Here is an 18,915-nt window from a genome sequence, read left to right on the forward strand (position 1 = left end):
ATTAACTCATGCGGACCTGGGCTAGACCTTCTCTGATATATGTCCAGAAAGCACAAGGTCATGCATGATTAGCAACAACACATAAAGGTCTAGGAGCATAGATTAAAAAAAAAATGAGGCAGCAAGATGAAGTAGAAAGGAGAAAAGATTACTTACAAATGACCCAAAAATGATGCTAAATACTGAAGCCAGTCTGATAAATTTAGGTCGTCATCTTTTAGCTTCTCACGACCCCCTTGTACAAGCCGCTCAATCACAACATATTCCAAAATATCATACTCAAGCTGTAGAGAAAACCACCATACCACAATTCAATTCCTTTTCAAATATCACACACAATAAGAGAATCTTAATCATCCATCAGAGGCATCAACATAACAAAATTACCACCACCACCACATGGAATCTGGTGGCATGCACAAATATCATATGTACTATGCTACTATAAAATCAAACAATTATCTCCACAAGAACATGATGCTTCAACATGAAGATTTTGATACCAAATACCAGTCAGCAAAATACATAATGCATTCATATTCTTCAATCTACTGATCAACTAGGAAAGCATCCTGATATACATATCACAAATTACCAGGAATCATTACTAATTTTGCCACCATTCTTCCAAGTTGTTTTAGATTTTCCTTTGCAATCTGTTTCAAGATCTATCTAGTGTCCAACTGTATTTGCAGATTAATCTAGAATGATCAACGGAAGAAGGGACAATGAATCAAATTTTATATATTGCTCAATCAGGGACAATAAGAGCAAAGCAAATAAATTGATGTTTTTTTTAGATAATAAATTAAATTATCCTTTTGTCAATCCCTTTTTCTCTTCTTCAAACTCTCTGATCTAGTAGTGATCATAAAAAAATTAATAATAAAACCTTTAAAATAACAATATGTAGAAACTTTTGTGAAATAACAGTTTTGGGATTCTTGAGCTGCTTGTTTCGTTGAGAGTGCTTCGCCTAAATGAACAAAGATAAATGTTTTATCATATTGATTATGTACTAAAATTGCTAGTCATTAGCTTCTTCCATAATTTGAGTGATGATTTCATCCTTTTCCTTGAGAAGAGCAGCATCATCACTCTTTTTATTTTTCTCTCTACGTAGGGTATCTCTTTCCCTTATGAGAGCATAAACCAGCCAATATAAGGATTTTTTTATCCATCAACAAGTGATATTTTAAACCAGTTGGACGAATAAATCTCTCATATTTTGGAGGTTTTCTTGTGAAACCTTGTCCTACAAATGTCACTTTTGTGATCATCCTCTTCCATTGTTTCGCTGCAATCAATCAACGTAACTTATTTGCTTACAAACAAAACAGATGAAGAAGAAGAAAAAGGGTAATATAGTCAAAATACTCACTTTTTCTTTTCCCAATTCTGATCACTTTGAACATTTCATCTTCAGCCACGGGTCTTACCTTGGGTAAAGGCACGTCCCACTTTCCTGCTTTCTCTTTTCTTTTTTGTTTTACTATGTTGCTAAGAATCTGAATGTTTGTTAATTATATTATATAAGAGAAGAGAAGAAGTGTTTTTGTTTATTAATTTAAGGAATGGAAACAAACCTTTGCACATGTTGTGGTTTCACGATCAAGAAGATAGGCAGGAACAACACCATCCTGAACATCATCATCCACCTTGCGTATACTTGATGATTCTTCATGCATGGCCAATCTATTATATTAACACACTTACAGCTTAGAAAGAGCAAATAAAAAGAAATTGATGCCATAAGATGATAATGAATGATAAAAGTAGAGCAGAGATACTAACATCTTCCTCATTTGAGTCTTTTCTGCATATCGTTTCTTAGCAAACATCTTACCCTTGATTCCTATAGCCTGGGTCAACCATAAAAGAAGGAAACTTTTTTAGAATTTCATGGCTTCCAATTAAGATTTGAGATTTACAATATATAATAATGGAAAAGTCGTAAAATCATTGTCCGATAAGAGAAAAGTCAACCGAACCATCAATTTCATTAGATCCCACATGAATATATCGCGATAGAAATCTAGTTATTGTATTTCTGTGTATGAATTGAAAGTCTTGAAAAAGGAGTTGGAATCGATGGTGACTTCTTGAAATCGAAAGTCAAACAAAAAGTCAAAATCGAAGTTTTATTTGTCAATTCAGTAAATTTTGACTCAAATTTTGTTCATGTTGATAACGATTGATGTAGTTTGAATGGAGACACTTCGTATCGATTGGGTCAAAGGCAGAATTGTAAGTTTGGAGTTTCAATTTGATTATGAAGTCGCCAGTTGAATGTGCATTTGAGGATCGAAAGTTGTGGTCAAGTAATGATTTTTGATGATTAAGCTTGAATTTCGATAGATAAAGCTTTACAGTATCGATAGTATTTTGAAGTTTGCGGTCGAACATAAAAGATTTGATTTAGAATCGAGTGTTGATGTATCGATTTTGGAAAATGCGATATCAAAATACGATATCGACTTTGATGGATTCATGGAGTCAAAACCGATTTCGATGGATCAGTTTGGACTTAAATACTTATGGAGTCGAATCTTATTTTGATTGATGTGTTTGAGTACTGGAAACAGAATCGGGATCAAATGGTTCTTAAAGTCAAATTCAATTTTGACTAATGTTCATAGGTACCGTTACCATCGTTCTAGAGTCGTTTCACGTACGAATCATTTCAAAAAAGCTAAATGAATCAAAATCAAAACAGAAAAAGAAATCCTAACCTATTGATTGAGGTCAACGTTGAATTTGTAGAAGGTAACATGAGCGGAGGTGATTAAGATCTTTTAGGGCTTGCAGCAGTTGTGGATGCTCTGACCATGCAGGGTAGGTAGGATCGTAAACAAAGAGAAGATCGGAGAGACCGAGACATGGGAGAAAAAGTGTACGTACCTGAGGTTTCTTGAGAGCAAATGTGGCATAAGGGTTGCATTTGGCCCTAATTGGCTCCCAATTACAAGAATAAGTTTGGGTTATGGTATTTACTTGAATCCCCTAGTTTAAGAATGTTGTAGTTTACAACAATCTCAGACAAAACAGAGAGATAGCTTGGAAATCTGATGAGAAGGGGGTTTTTCAGCGATGTAAAGGAGACGAGGGTTTTCAGCACAAGGCGGGGGTTTTAATTTTTGGGGATTTCATTTTCCCCCTAGGAGGAACGCGCATTCTATTATTAGAGAGCCGAAGAAGAGAGAATCACAGAAGCGTGAAGTGTGGATTGAGTTTTTAAGGTTCAATGGCGGTGGCAGTGGCAATGGCTTAGGGTTTACAGAGAGAAGGAAGGAGTGAATGAACGGAGATACTGAGGAGAGAGGGTAGAAGCGGGGTTCTTCAAAATTTTAGAATTTCAGACGATTTCATTTTCCCCCTTTAAAAACGTGCGTTTAAGAAAAAAAATATAAAGCGACACATTTAGAGCACGCACATTTTATGAAAGGCGCCCTCTGCATTTCTTGTTTTTTTCTTTTCTGACACTAATTTTAGGGCACGCACAAATGCGTGTCCACTATCCTTCAAATTTTGCAAAATTGACATTATCTTTTAGGGCACACACCAATGCGCGTCCTCTATTAGCGACACTTTCAAAATCGTTTGTGCGTCATTAAAGGGCTGCTTTCTACTAGTGACACTTTCAAAATCGCTTGTATTCTCGGTGAATTAGTAGACAGGTACTTTCGCGGGCTTTTGAGAAGATAGAGCACGTAGAGTCACGTCTTTTACTCTTTTGTCATATTTTGATGTATAAAATCTATGTATCAAACAAATGTATATACCTTATACATATTCAATGTAATGGTTGTGTTTACTTTGATTACTGTGATGCAATTGTTGTGATACTATACATGATGTCCTACACCCCTGAATGTTTACGCCGTCACGGTCTGGGGGTGTGACACATTTTGCTCTCTTTGAACAATACTAGGTTTGGTTTAAAGCTTAAAAGTTTGATACAAAGAACTAGCATTCTACATCAAGTTGAGTCATTGTTGATGTCTCAAAGGTTCCACATTCTTCATCAACTTCCAAGCCTCCCGATAGGACCCAAAGAACTACAAAGGTTGTTATTTCTTCACCTCTTCTTTGGTTGGTTTTTTAATTTTTTTTATAACTTGCAAGAAGATCCTTAGTGGGTATAAAATGTTTATGTTGTTTCAAAAACTAAAGTCTTCTGTTGCCATATTTTTCAAGTTTGTGAAACTATTTTTAAACTAAAACCCAACAATTGGTATCAGAGCCACCATGCAAGTTTGGTTAGATTTTTGATTTCAGGAAATCTTAGTTTTTGGAGAACATGCATAACTTGTTTTTGTATAAAAATAAGTTCATACATATTTTCTATTACAACTTTTTTTGTTATGTTATGTGACAAAAGCTTCATACATCTTTTGTTCTTTAAAGTTGTCTTAGAAAAACAAATGTTGTTTGATGTGTATATTGATGTATAGGATGTGCATAAACTAGCCAAGGACCATTATGATTGTTGTGTTGTTGTGCTTGTTGTTTTATGAAAATGGTTGTAATAATTTATTTATGCATATGGTATGTAATAATTAAATGGTTAGGTTTTCTTGTTTATTTTTGTTAAGTAATAGATTAGGTTTTAGAAATAATTTATTTGTACAAAATTTAACAGAAAATGAAATTGGAGACATTTTTTAAGACAAAAGGGAAAATATCGATTTCAACATGTGCTCGGCAGAAAGATGACACTTTCTGAAAAGTGTCCTGAATGCTTAACATGTGATGAACAAGTGCTGAACAGAAAGATGACACTTTCTGAAAAGTGTTATGAAAGTTGAAAATTTTCCTTTAAAGAAACCCTTCCAATCTTTTGCAAGCAATGAGTGCTTACTTAAGTAGGAGCTTCTTCAACAACATTACAAGAAGATTTTTGGTCCCCTTAAATGTCACTTTAGGAATGGACTTGGCATTTTTGAGTTGGCTCATATAGATGTCATTAGTTGGTTTTGTTTATGCACGTATCATTTTTATGCATGTTTGTGTGTTGTTTATTTTATGTATTATTTTGTGTGGTTGATAAATTAGTTTTTTCACACGCTAAAAATAATTTTGGACAAAATAAATATCACATGGAGTTTGGGTTTTCAAAATTGAACATAAGATGTAACAATTTATTATTTTAAAATAAAACCCGGTTTTATAAAATCGTTAATAACGACATATTTTAAAATGACAATTTTTATAAATTTACAAAACTACAAATATATAAGTAATAAAAGGAAGTTTTATTAAAGATATAAAAGGTTCAAATGCATTCAAACTTAATACCAGTTATTAATATTGAATTGCGTCAAATTATATAAAAACTAGCTGTGACAACCCGAAATTCGTAACATTACTTGTAATCCTTTTCGTAACCCATTTCGATAATCCACTCGTCATTTCCAATTTCGTTTCCGATTTTGCTATTTAATTAAGTCATTAATTTGAGTTTAATATTATGACTTAATGGGTGTCCGAACACATTTAGAACTCACATTAACACTTCATATTAATGATCGGAAACATTTTAGAATCGACTTTATCGGGTTACGGTAACTCAATCGGGTGCGAACAAAAGCACCGTATAACACCGGTATCGGGTAAAAAAAAATCCACCATGTCCAAATCTTAGACATTATTTAAAGTGATTTAAGCTTCCATTTGAAGCTTTTTCCCTCTCTCACTACTGTCTCTCTAACCTCTCTCCTCAACCAAGATTCAAGGTCCAAAAACATAGAATTAAGGCTCCAAATCCTTGAGGTAACTTCCCTAACTTGTTATACAACCTCCTTATCCTTCAAATCCGAATTTAAACATTGGTTTTTGACCTCAAACATGATTTTACGGCCAAGGAGCATGCTTGGGTCGTAAACTCCTAATAAGAGGGTTTTTATGCCTTTAAACCCCTCCAAACCAATTCGGACTTAGAACACCCTAAACATGGTTTTTGAGGAGTAAACATGAGTTTACTTCCCAAGAACATGATTGGGCTGTAAACTCATCATTCATGGAGAGTAAACTCATTTTCAAGTGTTAAAAAGCCATGTAAACACACCATTAGCCTTGAAATAAATCCTAGAACCAACCAAAATTAGTTTGGGCACCTTAAACATGATAAATACCCTCCTTTTGAGTGTTTACGGCCATGACTCCCCAAGAACAAGTTCCAGGGTCGTAAACTCCTTTACATAGCTCAAATGGTGCCCAAAATTCATCCCAAGGCTTGGAAAAAATAGTTTGAATCACATGTGATTGTCCTAGCATCACCAAATAAATTAAGGAATGGGTATGGGGGAGTTTATGGCCGGAAACTCCATGTTTACTGCCGTAAACTCCAATAAATGGTCCTTAAGTGAATTCAATCCATTCCAAGGCCCTAGAATTAATCCTAGCTAATTTTCCCAAGTGTTAGCATGCCTTTTAGCACCATAAAACCCCCAAGCATGATTTCACGGCCATGAACTCATGTGTGTGTGGCGTACGGGGCCATAAACTCCCTTGATGGTGCATTTGGTGGTAAAACTTATTCCTATGCCTTAGATTAATTCATAGCAACCCTTCCCATGTGTTATATGACCATTTGGCACTATAAAATCCAATATTCATGAGTTCACGGCCGTAAACTCATATGGGAATGGTCTTAGGGTCGTAAACTCCCTAAGGAGTTTACTCTTGATGTCCCAAATCATTATCCAAGCATATACGTCCGTAGATGTCACCCGGGTCACTCCAAACACTTGTTTTGAAGTGTTTTCGCTCATTGTAGTGTATTATCATATCTAATTAGTGGGTTATAGTCTAATTTGATACATTTGGATATTATTTCATATTACATAGGAACCTCGTGTGTTATCAAGCCCCGAACCAACGCTTAGCATCCAAACAGTTGCGTTTTCTCATCTGGCGAGTTCATACCCCTACCCTTTTTCACTGTTTCCACTATTTTCAGGGGGAGAATAAAAGCAAAGTACAAGGGATTACTTGTACTCAAAACTTGTTTTACATATGTGTGTTTCATATCTCATTTGCTTTTAACACTGATTATTATAACTGATAACCGTTTGATCTTGCAGAACACGTAAACGTATATTTGTGAAATGGGTTATAAACTGTTATGTTTTATATATTTCACAAATGGTTTTCCATATTTTATCAGTTAAAAGCATGACATTTGAACTTTAAACATAAAATATAGTACACTGTTTTGTCCTCGGTAACACTCCACAAAGATACGCGAGTGGAGGCTAATTGTATTATTACTAGTACATTTGTTAATCCTATATAATTGGAGACACGTCCTCGGTGAACACTCCACAGTGATACGCGAGTGGAGGACCGCACCCGTAACCAGAATCTCTTAGATAGGGAGCGTGACTTGAGTGTATAGATCTATACGGGACTGACTACCCCACACCTGGCTGCTAGCTACAGCCGAACCGAAAGGTTCAAGGGTGACGAAAGTCATAAGGTGATGTGGACTACTTATTGCCATATCTAGTCTATCGTATGGTTATGGAACTCGCAATTTGGATAACAGAGATTTACTAAATAGTAATAATGAATAAAGTAATTAATTTACTTTGTACATATTAGTTTTATATATACGTGTTAAAACTAATACATTTCACAAGAATAACCGGGTTTTCAGTATACATATTTCACATTCGGTAACCAACATTCAGGAAAATATGGGATTTTCCTGGGGAAACATTTGTACATAACCAAAAATCGTGTAACAATTCAGATAACTAAACTTTATAGTCTTCAAGTATAAATATATTTTCAGTATACATCTTTCACATTCGGTAACCAACATTCAGGAAAATATGGGATTTTCCTGGAGAAACATTTGTACATAACCAGAATCGTGTAATACTTCAGTTAACTAAACTATACATTTCACAAGGGTAAACATGTTTCAGTGTACATCTTTACATTACATTTTAGGATTCAATAACCAACTTTTAAGAAAATATGGGATTTTCATGGTGTGTAACATTTTCAGAAACGGAAAGGAACTTGTACATTTTTCACAAAACAAAACCGCCTATGAACTCACCAGCGTTATGCTGATTTTCAAATTGCTTGTATTCTCATGTCCGTATTAGACAGGTACCCGATGACTCCTTTTGGCGAAGATGGAGCACATTCAAAACACGTCTTGCTTTTGTTTATATATACATATGTATAACAATCTACAACTTCACTTTTGAAACAAATGTAAACTTTTATATATGTAATGTAATGGTTGTTCACTTTACTTACTATGTGCATTGGATTTGATACTCAACGTGGTGTCAACCCCGAAAATGTTTCCGCCTTCGGTTTTTGGGGTGTGACTGATTGGTATCAGAGCCAGGTTTATAGTGAATAAAATATACCAAACCTTACATGTTATAAAACTATAAACACTAAAGGGCCTAAGTGCTCTGAACTAAAAGTATCCTTCAAAATATAAGTATTTTCAAAAGTATACAAGTATACCGAACCGTCGAGATCCGTAACTACAAGTAGAACAAAACATAAGTAAATGGGTGTTGTGTATTGCGGTTAAACCTGGGCAGTTATGTAGTCGTGTCTAGGATCAATATAGCCTGGCCAACTATATTCATTCGAGACACGGCCAACATATGCTTAGGAGTGACTGTGGTATGCGGCATGACTAAAACTTACCCTAATACCACAAACATCGAGCCAGTGTTGTAGCGAATCATGAAATACTATGGGAGTATTTTTCGAGCCAATCCCTTGTAGAAATCCTCGTTCACGCATTATTCCTTGGTCATTCCTTTAGCGATAAAATTACCTGTTTCGATAACTCTTTCCTGCTTTATCGCTTATTCGGAATATATATATATATACCTGTCATATCTCTTGATTCGATTCAGAGGACTTACCATCCTCTCTCTTTCTTGATCTTATTAGATCAAGATGCCTCCAAGAAAGAGACCCAGCTCAAATACCAACAACCCTTCGCCACCACCTTCTCTTCAAATTGACCTCACAACGCTTCGAACAGCCATTACTGCCGCAGTGACAGTCGCCATGTCACAAATGAACCCCGATGGTTCAGGAGGTGGTCCCCAACCTCAAAACCAGGATGGTAGTCAGGGACACCGAAAAGAGGGTTCCTATAAAGACTTAATGAACGCGAAACCTACATCCTTCGATGGCACTGGAGGTGTCATTTCCCTTTCCCGATGGTTCAAGAAAATCGAATCTATATTCGAAATTTGTGCTTGTTCGGAGTACGATAAAGTAAAGTGCGCAGCATGTACCTTCAATGACAAAGCCCTGACTTGGTGGAATGGCCGAGTCAAATCCTTGACCCTACCTGTGGCTAATGCTATGGGCTAGGAAGCCACGAAATAACTCCTTCTAGCTCAGTACTGCCCTCGGGGTGAAATTCAGAAGTTAGAGCACGATCTATGGAACCTAAAGATGAAGGGTTCCGATCTTGCAGCGTACACCTCGAGGTTTGATGACCTGGCACTACTCTGTCCGAGAATGGTTACCCCAGAGAGTAAGAAAATAGAAAGATTTATTTGGGGGCTGACCCAACCAACCAAGAGACACGTCTTATCTGCACAGCCGGATACTTATGATAGTGCCAAAAGTTTAGCCCAGATCCTGATTAATCACAGTGATGAAGTTGTGGAAGCAACCGCTACTCCCGAACCGACAAAGACTAGTGGTGAGAAGAGGAAGTTCTAGAAGAAAAAGAAAGATCAACCTTCCCAAGGATCCTCAAAGAAACAACAAACTGTAGCAGTCCATGCTGCTACTGTTACCGTTGCTGCTGCTTCTGTTGTGGGATCTACTGCTCAAACTCCTACTAGCAGATATGCTGGTAACCTTCCCCTGTGTGACAAGTGCAAATACCACCACAACCCCGGCCCCTGCCGCGAACTATCATGCACCAATTGTGGTAAAAAGGGACACACGATCCGATTCTGCAAGGCACCAGCCCAATCTGCAAATCATTCATCGGGAGCAGGCGTTGGTCAAACCTGCTATAATTGTGGAGAGGTCGGGCACTTCAAAAAGAACTACCCCAAGAAGACGACAGTTGATAAGACTGGAAGACTCCTAGCCATGGGACGGGAGGAGGCAGTCGCCGATCCCACCGTTGTTTCGGGCACGTTCCTTCTCGACAACTCATATGCTAGTATTCTTTTCGATTTGGGTGCTGAAAGAATCTTTGTTAGTCATACGTTCAAACATAATCTAAAACCTAATCCCCAACCATTGACCGAAACATTTACCGTCGAGATGGCTAACGGTGAGAAGGAGAATGCTAGCGATGTGTTCATAGGTTGTACCCTTACCCTGAATGACCATTCATATCCTATCGATCTTATGCCAGTTTCCATAAAGAGCTTTGTTGTCATCATTGGCATGGATTGGTTGAGTCCCAATCACGTTGATATCCTTTGTTTTAAAAAATACATCTGTCTCAACCTTCCTTCGGGTCAGACTCTCATAATCTATGGCGATAAACTCAGCTCCAATCTCCGCATCATTTCCTGCATCAATGCTCAAAAACTCCTGCGTAAGGAGTGTCAAGCATTCCTAGCCCACGTAATCAATGAGAAACAAGAAGTTAAAGACCTCGCGAGCATCCCCGAAGTCTGTAACTTTCCTAATGTGTTTCCCGAAGAGCTTCTAGGAATCCCTCCTGAGCGTTAGTTCGAATTCCGCATTGACCTAATTCCTGGAGCCACCCCCGTAGCGAAATCTCCATATCGCTTAGCTCCAACAGAAATGTAGGAGTTATCCAGTCAACTCAATGAGTTGCTCAGTAAAGGATTCATTAGACCGAGTTCCTCACCCTGGGGAGCTCCGGTATTGTTTGTTAAGAAGAAAGATGGATCCTTCCGAATGTGTATCGACTACCTTGATCTGAACAAGTTGACCGTCAAAAATAGATATCCCCTTCCGCGGATAGATGACCTCTTCGATCAACTCCAGGGAGCCAGTTACTTATCCAAGATAGACGTTCGGTCAGGATACCATCAACTACGAGTTCATGAGAGTGATGTTTCCAAAACAGCTTTCAGGACTCGATATGGACACTACAAGTTTGTAGTGATGCCCTTCGGTCTAACCAACGCACCAGCAGTGTTCATGGACCTGATGAAACGGGTGTGTCGTTCCTTCTTAGACAAGTTCGTCATCGTGTTCATTGACGACATACTTGTCTACTCCAGAAGCGAAGAAGATCACAAACAGCACTTGAGGCTAGTGTTGGAAACCCTTAGATCCGAGAAGCTGTATGCGAAATTTTCCATGTGCGAATTTTGGATTCGAAAGGTAACTTTCCTCGGTCACGTGGTAAGCGAAGAGGGTATTCATGTGGATCCATCCAAGATAAAAACGATAGAGAATTGGTCGACACCGAAGACACCCATAAAAATTCGTCAATTCCTGGGTCTTGTTGGCTATTATTGGAGATTCATCCAGAACTTTTCCAAAATCGCCAAACCCTTAACCACTCTGACACAGAAAGGTGTACCCTTTTGTTGGAGTGAAAAGCAAGAAACCGCATTCCAGACATTGAAGAAATCCTTGTGCAGTGCGCCGGTCCTGTCCTTGCCTGATGGAACAGAGGACTTCGTTGTTTTCTGCGATGCGTCTAATCAAGGCTTAGGTTGTGTGCTTATGCAAAGGGGAAAGGTGATTGCATATGCCTCAAGATAGCTGAAGGCACACGAGGTCAACTATACCACTCATGAATTGGAGTTAGGAGCCATAGTCTTTGCACTGAAGATTTGGAGACATTATCTCTACAGAACCAAGTGTACGATCTTCACAGACCATAAGAGCCTACAGCACATCTTTGATCAGAAAGACCTGAACATGAGGCAACGACGATTGGTAGAACTACTCAGCGATTATGACTGTGAAATCCGTTACCATCCCGGCAAGGCCAATGTGGTAGCAGATGCCCTTCGCCAAAAGGAGACTTCAAGCCGAAAAGTGAAGACCCTGACGATGACTATCCATTCCCACTTATCCATTCAAATCCGAGAAGCCCAGTTAGAAGCCCTAAAACCCGAGAACGTGTCAAGCGAAGCTGTGAGGGGAATGGACAAGAAACTTGAGATCAGAGGTGACGGAGTCTACTGTTTCATGGACCGAATCTGGATCCCAAAGTCCGGAGGATTTAGGGAAATTGTCATGGAGGAAGCACACAAGACCAAATACTCTGTTCACCCAGGTTCGGACAAGATGTACTTACACCTCAAGAGACAATACTGGTGGCGCAACATGAAAGCTGAGATCGCTACATTTGTGGGCAAGTGCTTGACTTGCACCAAGGTTAAAGTTGAGTACCAGAAACCCTTGGGTCTGCTCCAGCAACTCGAGATACCCGAATGGAAATGGGAGATGATTACCATGGATTTTATCACCAAGTTACCTAAGTGTCCGAGTGGGTACGACACCATTTGGGTAATTGTCGATCGTTTGACAAAGTCCGCTCACTTCATTTCAATCAAAGAATCATTCAAGATGGAAAGACTCGTGCAAATTTACATCCAAGAGGTAGTCCGACTGCACGATGTACCTGCATCCATTATCTCTGATCGAGATAGCAGGTTTACCTCCAGATTTTGGCAGTCTCTCCTGAAGGCTCTTGGAACCAAACTAGACATGAGCACGACTTATCATCCTCAAACTGGTGGATAAAGTGAGAGAACAATCCAAACCCTGGAGGACATGCTTAGAGCATGTGTCATTGATTTTGGAAAGTCATGGGACACACATCTGCCTTTAATCGAATTCTCATACAACAACAGTTTCCACACCAGTATCAAGGCTGCTCCGTTTGAAGCCCTCTACGATCGCAAGTGCAGATCCCCTCTGTGTTGGGCCGAGGTAGGGGACACGCAACTAGCCAAGAGTCGAGTCACCGACAGTGCTCTCGCTGGTTCTTTAAATCATCCGTGAAACCACCGAAAAGATCATCCAAATCCGGGAACGATTGAAAGCCTCACGTGATCGTCAAAAGAGTTATGCAGATAATCGCCGGAAACCTCTAGAGTTCCAGGTTGGAGACCGTGTCCTGTTGAAGGTCTCGCCCTAGAAAGGCATGGTACGCTTCGGAAAGCACGGGAAACTTAATCCGAGGTACATTGGACCCTTCGAGATCCTCTCCAGGATCGGTCCTGTAGCCTATAAACTTCATTTACCTCATGAGCTCAGTAACATCCATCCCGTCTTCCATGTTTCAAATCTCAAGAAGTGCTTATCCGATGAAACCCTAGTGATTCCTTTAGACGAGATCAAAATCTACGAAAACTTGAACTTTGTGGAGGAACCGATCGAAATCATGGATCAAGAGGCCAAACGTATAAAGCAAAGCCGCATCCCAATAGTGAAGGTTCGTTGGAATGCCAAGCGGGGACCAGAATTCACTTGGGAGCGTGAAGACTCGATGAAACAGAAGTATCCACACCTCTTTCCTAATCCTTGATTTGTTTCTTAATTCTGAATTCCGGGACGAAATTCCCTCTAACGGGGGGATAATGTGACAACCGAAATTTGTAACATTACTTGTAATCCTTTTCGTAACCCATTTCGATAATCTATTCGTCGTTTCCAATTTCGTTTCCGATTTCTCTATTTAGTTAAGTCATTAATTTGAGTTTTATATTATGACTTAATGGGTGTCCGAACACATTTAGAACTCACCTTAACACTTCATATTAATGATCAGAAACATTTTAGAATCGACTATATTGGGTTACGGTAACTCAATCGGATGCGACCAAAAGCACTGTATAACGCCGGTATCGGGTAAAAAAAAATTCCACCATGTCCAAATCTTAGACATTATTTAAAGTGATTTAAGCTTCCATTTGAAGCTTTTTCCCTCTCTCACTACTCTCTCTCTAACCTCTCTCCTCAAACAAGATTCAAGGTCCAAAAACCTAGAATTAAGGCTCCAAATCCTTCAGGTAACTTTCCTAACATGTTATTCAACCTCCTTAGCCTTCAAATTCGAATTTAAACGTTGGTTTTGGACCTCAAACATGAGTTTACAGCCAAGGAGCATGCTTGGGCCGTAAACTCCTAATAAGAGGGTTTTTATGCCTTTAAACCCCTCCAAACCAATTCTGAGACTTAGATAAGACTATATGGCTTACCAATTCGGACTTAGAACACCCTAAACATGGTTTTTGAGGAGTAAACATGAGTTTACTGATGGGTTTTGAGCATTCTAACACTTCCTAAGTGTACATGCAACCCTAATAACCTTGGATCTATGTTTGTCTAATTATCATGCAAAGTTGAATTCCAAGGTTATATTCCTATCTAGCATACATGGGGAACAATTTTAACTTGAATCATAGATAGAATAACTTACCTTGTTGTTGCTTGTGTTCCTTGAAACCTTGTGAGCCTAGCACCCCAAGTGTGATGCCTCAAATGCTTCACACAACACCAAATGCTCTTGGAAAGACTCTTGAGATAACACACACTTCTCAAAATCGGCCAAGCCCTCTAGTTTCCTTAGTGTAGCCGATTTTGGTGGAGAATATGATTCTTATATAGTGTTGACACATCTAGGGTTACACCATGTAAACCCTAATGTGTCATGACTCTTCATTTCCATGACCCATGGGTTTGTAACTCCCATGGAGCATCCATGGAGCATCCTATGGGTAGAACCCAACTTGATAATCCATGGAGCCTCTTAGCCCACTATACAAGATATGGATGATTTACATAATCAACCCATATATTTAATTAGTTATCCTTTGATCACTTAATTAATTCCAAATTAATTCTTTGATCAACTAATCAAATAATATTATTAATATATTAGAACTTATAATATATTAATAATCTCCAAGTGTTATTCCTCTCATTTAGTCTAACCAATTGCATGGTGCCATGCAACCCAAATGGACCATGCCGGGTCGGAAAAGTACAAGCCCGAAATAGTTATGGACTTAGACACCTTATCCAACAGTCTCCCACTTGGATAAGTCTAATAACTATATCTCTAGTACTTCAGGAACCGACCGGCAATCGTAGCTCTTTCAAGGTCTTTCGGAACTGAGAAGATGATGGTACGCCATTTAAGATAAGTGATCATATAATCCTCTGTTCTAGATATCAGCCGGACAAATACATGGAACATTGTCTTGCTTATTGTCCATCATTTGTTTCCCGATTTCCGATTTGTTTGACATAGAACTTAATTGAACACATCAACTTAGTTATGACCAGGCCCGGTACATGGGTCAAAACAAAATCATCGAGGGGCCCAGATATCAGCTTCTAATCCAAGAAGGAACAGATAAACTTCGACTCATATGTTTGTTCTACCACTCATTGAATTACACACAAAAGTACGTTTTATAACATCGAGTTACCAATGCGGTTTCGTACAGTCAATGCATAACCAACTTGTAAGTAACAAATCATATCTCTAGGTTTGAAGACTTATATGATATTATCATCTCACGATCACTCGAGATAGAATTCCATGAAGTGATTCCAGTGAGCGTGGGTTGAGTCCAATGCTCAGAACTTATGAGCACTCATGATTGTTGTAGCCTTGTCCAAGACCTCTACAACCAAACATGACAGTCTTGATTCATATCTACTTCCAACATATGACCGACTGTGGAGGTTTGAATAATATGTTATACCAAACAAAATTATTCTGGAAGTCAAAACATGCAAAAGAAACATAGTAAACAATCAACAAGAGATAGCAACACTTTACTCATAAATAAAACACTTTTATTCATCATCAAATGTCAATTACACTTTACAAATTTCGAGATTATCTAACTACTAAATCTAATATCATCCTTCAGCCCTATGCTCCGAGCATGCTGAAGATGCTTAACCCGAGTCAGTCCCTTTGTGAGGGGATCTGCCGGATTCTCATCTGATGATACCCTCTTTGCCACGAGGTGTCCTTCTTCGATCCGATGTCTAATGAAATGGTATTTTCTGTCGATGTGTCTGGATCTCCCATGATCCCTTGGTTCCTTGGCTAAGGCAACAGCACTTTCACTATCACAAAAAATTTCCATTGGCTCTTTAATAGCTGGTACAACTCCAAGGTCTCCAATGAAGTTCTTCAACCATATTGCCTCCTTTGCTGCCTTGCTAGCTGCAATATACTCTGATTCACAAGTAGAATCTGCCACTGTCTCTTGTTTGGAACTCTTCTATGAAATTGCTCCTCCGTTTAGGGTAAAGACCCAGCCCGACTGAGAGTGGAAATTATCCCTATCAGTCTGGAAGCTAGCATCACTGTACCCTACTACTCTCAAGTCATCACTCCCACCGAGGGTAAGGACCCAGTCCTTAGTCCTCCGTAGGTACTTGAGGATATTCTTTACCGCAGTCCAGTGTGCCTTGCCAGGGTTCGCCTGATACCTGCTAACCATACTCAGGGCAAAGGCTACATCGGGTCGAGTACACGTCATAGCATACATGATCGATCCTACAGCCGAAGCATAAGGTGTTCGACTCATTTCTGCTATCTCAGCCTCAGTGCTAAGGCTTTGTGTCTTACTCAATCTGGTGTTACTCTAGATGGGTAACTCTCCTTTCTTGGAATCCTGCATGCTGAATCTCTTCAGCACCTTATCCAAGTAGGTACTCTGACTAAGTCCAATATAGGCAGCTTCACCAAGGTCCTTCATAGCGAAACACTTCCCAAGCCAGGACTTTACTTCCTGCAGGGTTGGAATGTCGTTTCCTATGACTAGTATGTCATCCACATACAATACCAAAAAGCTAACTATACTCCCACTAGCCTTTACATACACACAAGATTCATCTTCACTCCTAGTAAAGCCAAATTCCTTGACCTTCTCATCAAAGCAAAGATTCCATCTGCGAGGTGCTTGCTTCAATCCATAAATGGATTTCTCAAGCTTACACACTCTATTAGGGTACTCGTTGCTGACAAAACCCTATGGCTGACTCATGTAAACATCTTCAGCCAACTTTCCATTAAGGAAAGCGGTTTTGACATCCATCTGTCATATTTCATAATCATGAAATGCAGCTATGGCTAACAGAACCCGAATAGACTTAATCTTGGCTACCGGAGAAAAGGTCTCATCATAATCCACTCCAGGAATTTGAGAGAAACCCTTTGCAACCAGTCTAGCCTTATAAGTGTGTACTTTACCATCCATGTCGGTCTTCTTCTTGAAGACCCATTTGCACCCTACTGTCTTACGACCTGGTACATTTTCAACCAAGTTCCAAACTTGATTATCATACATGGATTGTATCTCACTATCCATAGCCTCTTTCCATTAGCAGACTCGGGGCCTGCCATGGCTTCCTCGTAGCTGTTAGGGTCATCTTGACTTACTAGTGTCCCATCACTAATAAGTGTCTCACCTTCTGCAGTAATATGGAATCCATAGTAATGCTCAGGTGCACTCCTAACTCTCGTGGAACGTCTCAGAGGTACAGATTTGTCAATTGGCTCAACAGGAGTTTCCTCCTCAAGTTGAGGGCTAGAGTTTGAAGTTCCTTCACCGCTTGATTCTTGAATTTCTTCAAGATCAATTTGCCTCCCACTGTCTCCTTGGCTTATAAATTCTCTCTCTCGAAAGACTCCTCTTCTTGCTACAAAGACCACATTGTCACTAGGTCTGTAGAAGAGGTAACCAAAGGATCAATGTGGGTAACCGATGAAAATACACCTCTCGCTTCGAGGTTCGAGCTTATCATGAGTCTCGCGTCTCACGAAAGCCTTACAACCCCAAATCTTGATGTGGTCTAGTTTAGGTACTTTACCAGTCCACATCTCGTGAGGAGTTTTGGCAACTTTCTTTGTAGGGACTAGATTAAGAATATGGGCGGCAGTCTCTAAGGCATACCCCCAGAATGAGATTGGTAGCGTAGCTCGACTCATCATGGAACGAACCATATCTAACAAGGTTCGATTACGCCTCTCAGCCACACCATTCAACTGTGGTGTCCTGGGAGGTGTCAATTGTGAGACTATCCCACATTCCCTTAGATAGTCGAGGAACTCTGAACTAAGATACTCACCTCCTCGATCGGATCGAAGCATCTTAATGTTCCTGCCCAATTGATTCTCGACTTCCTGTTTAAATTCCTTAAACCTTTCGAAAGTCTCTGACTTATGCTTGATCAAGTAGACATATCCATATCTACTGTAATCATCAGTAAAAGTCAAATAATAACGATTACCATCCCTTGTGGCATGTTTGAATGGTCCACACACATTCGTGTGTATAAGGTCCAACAAACCTTCACCCCTTTCACACGAGCCTGTGAAGGGTGACTTTGTCATTTTTCCAAGTAAGCATGATTTGCAACTATCATCTGACTTAAGGTCAAACGACTCCAAGACTCCATCCTTTTGGAGTTGGCCTATGCGTTTCTTGCTTGTATGTCCAAGGCGACAATGTCATAATGATGCTTTATCCAAGTTATTATTAGTAGAATCAATACACAAAACATTATTTCCAAAGTTATCTACAACAGATACAGCTTCATACACACCATCACAAGGTAATGCTTTAAAATAAAGAACATTATTAAAGAAAGCATCAATAGAACCAACTTCATTATTAAATGAAAAGGTAAACCCTTGTTTATACAAAGCATGAAAGGAAATAATATTTCTTGCCATTCCTGGCGAGTAACAACACTTATTCAAATCTAAACTAAACCCACTACTTAGCGATAAAGTATAAACTCCAATCTTGGTAACAGGTATAGCTTTCCTATTCCCCATGATCAAGTTTATCCTTCCTTGCTCCACATCCTCACTTCTTCTTAGTCCCTGCAAGTCACAACAAATATGAATACCACACCCGGTATCAAGGACCAAAGAATTAGAATGGGGTGAGTTATTAGAAATGATAGTGTAAATACCTG

Source organism: Lactuca sativa, chromosome 8 (assembly GCF_002870075.4).
Source record: "Lactuca sativa cultivar Salinas chromosome 8, Lsat_Salinas_v11, whole genome shotgun sequence".
Taxonomy (NCBI): Eukaryota; Viridiplantae; Streptophyta; class Magnoliopsida; order Asterales; family Asteraceae; genus Lactuca; species Lactuca sativa.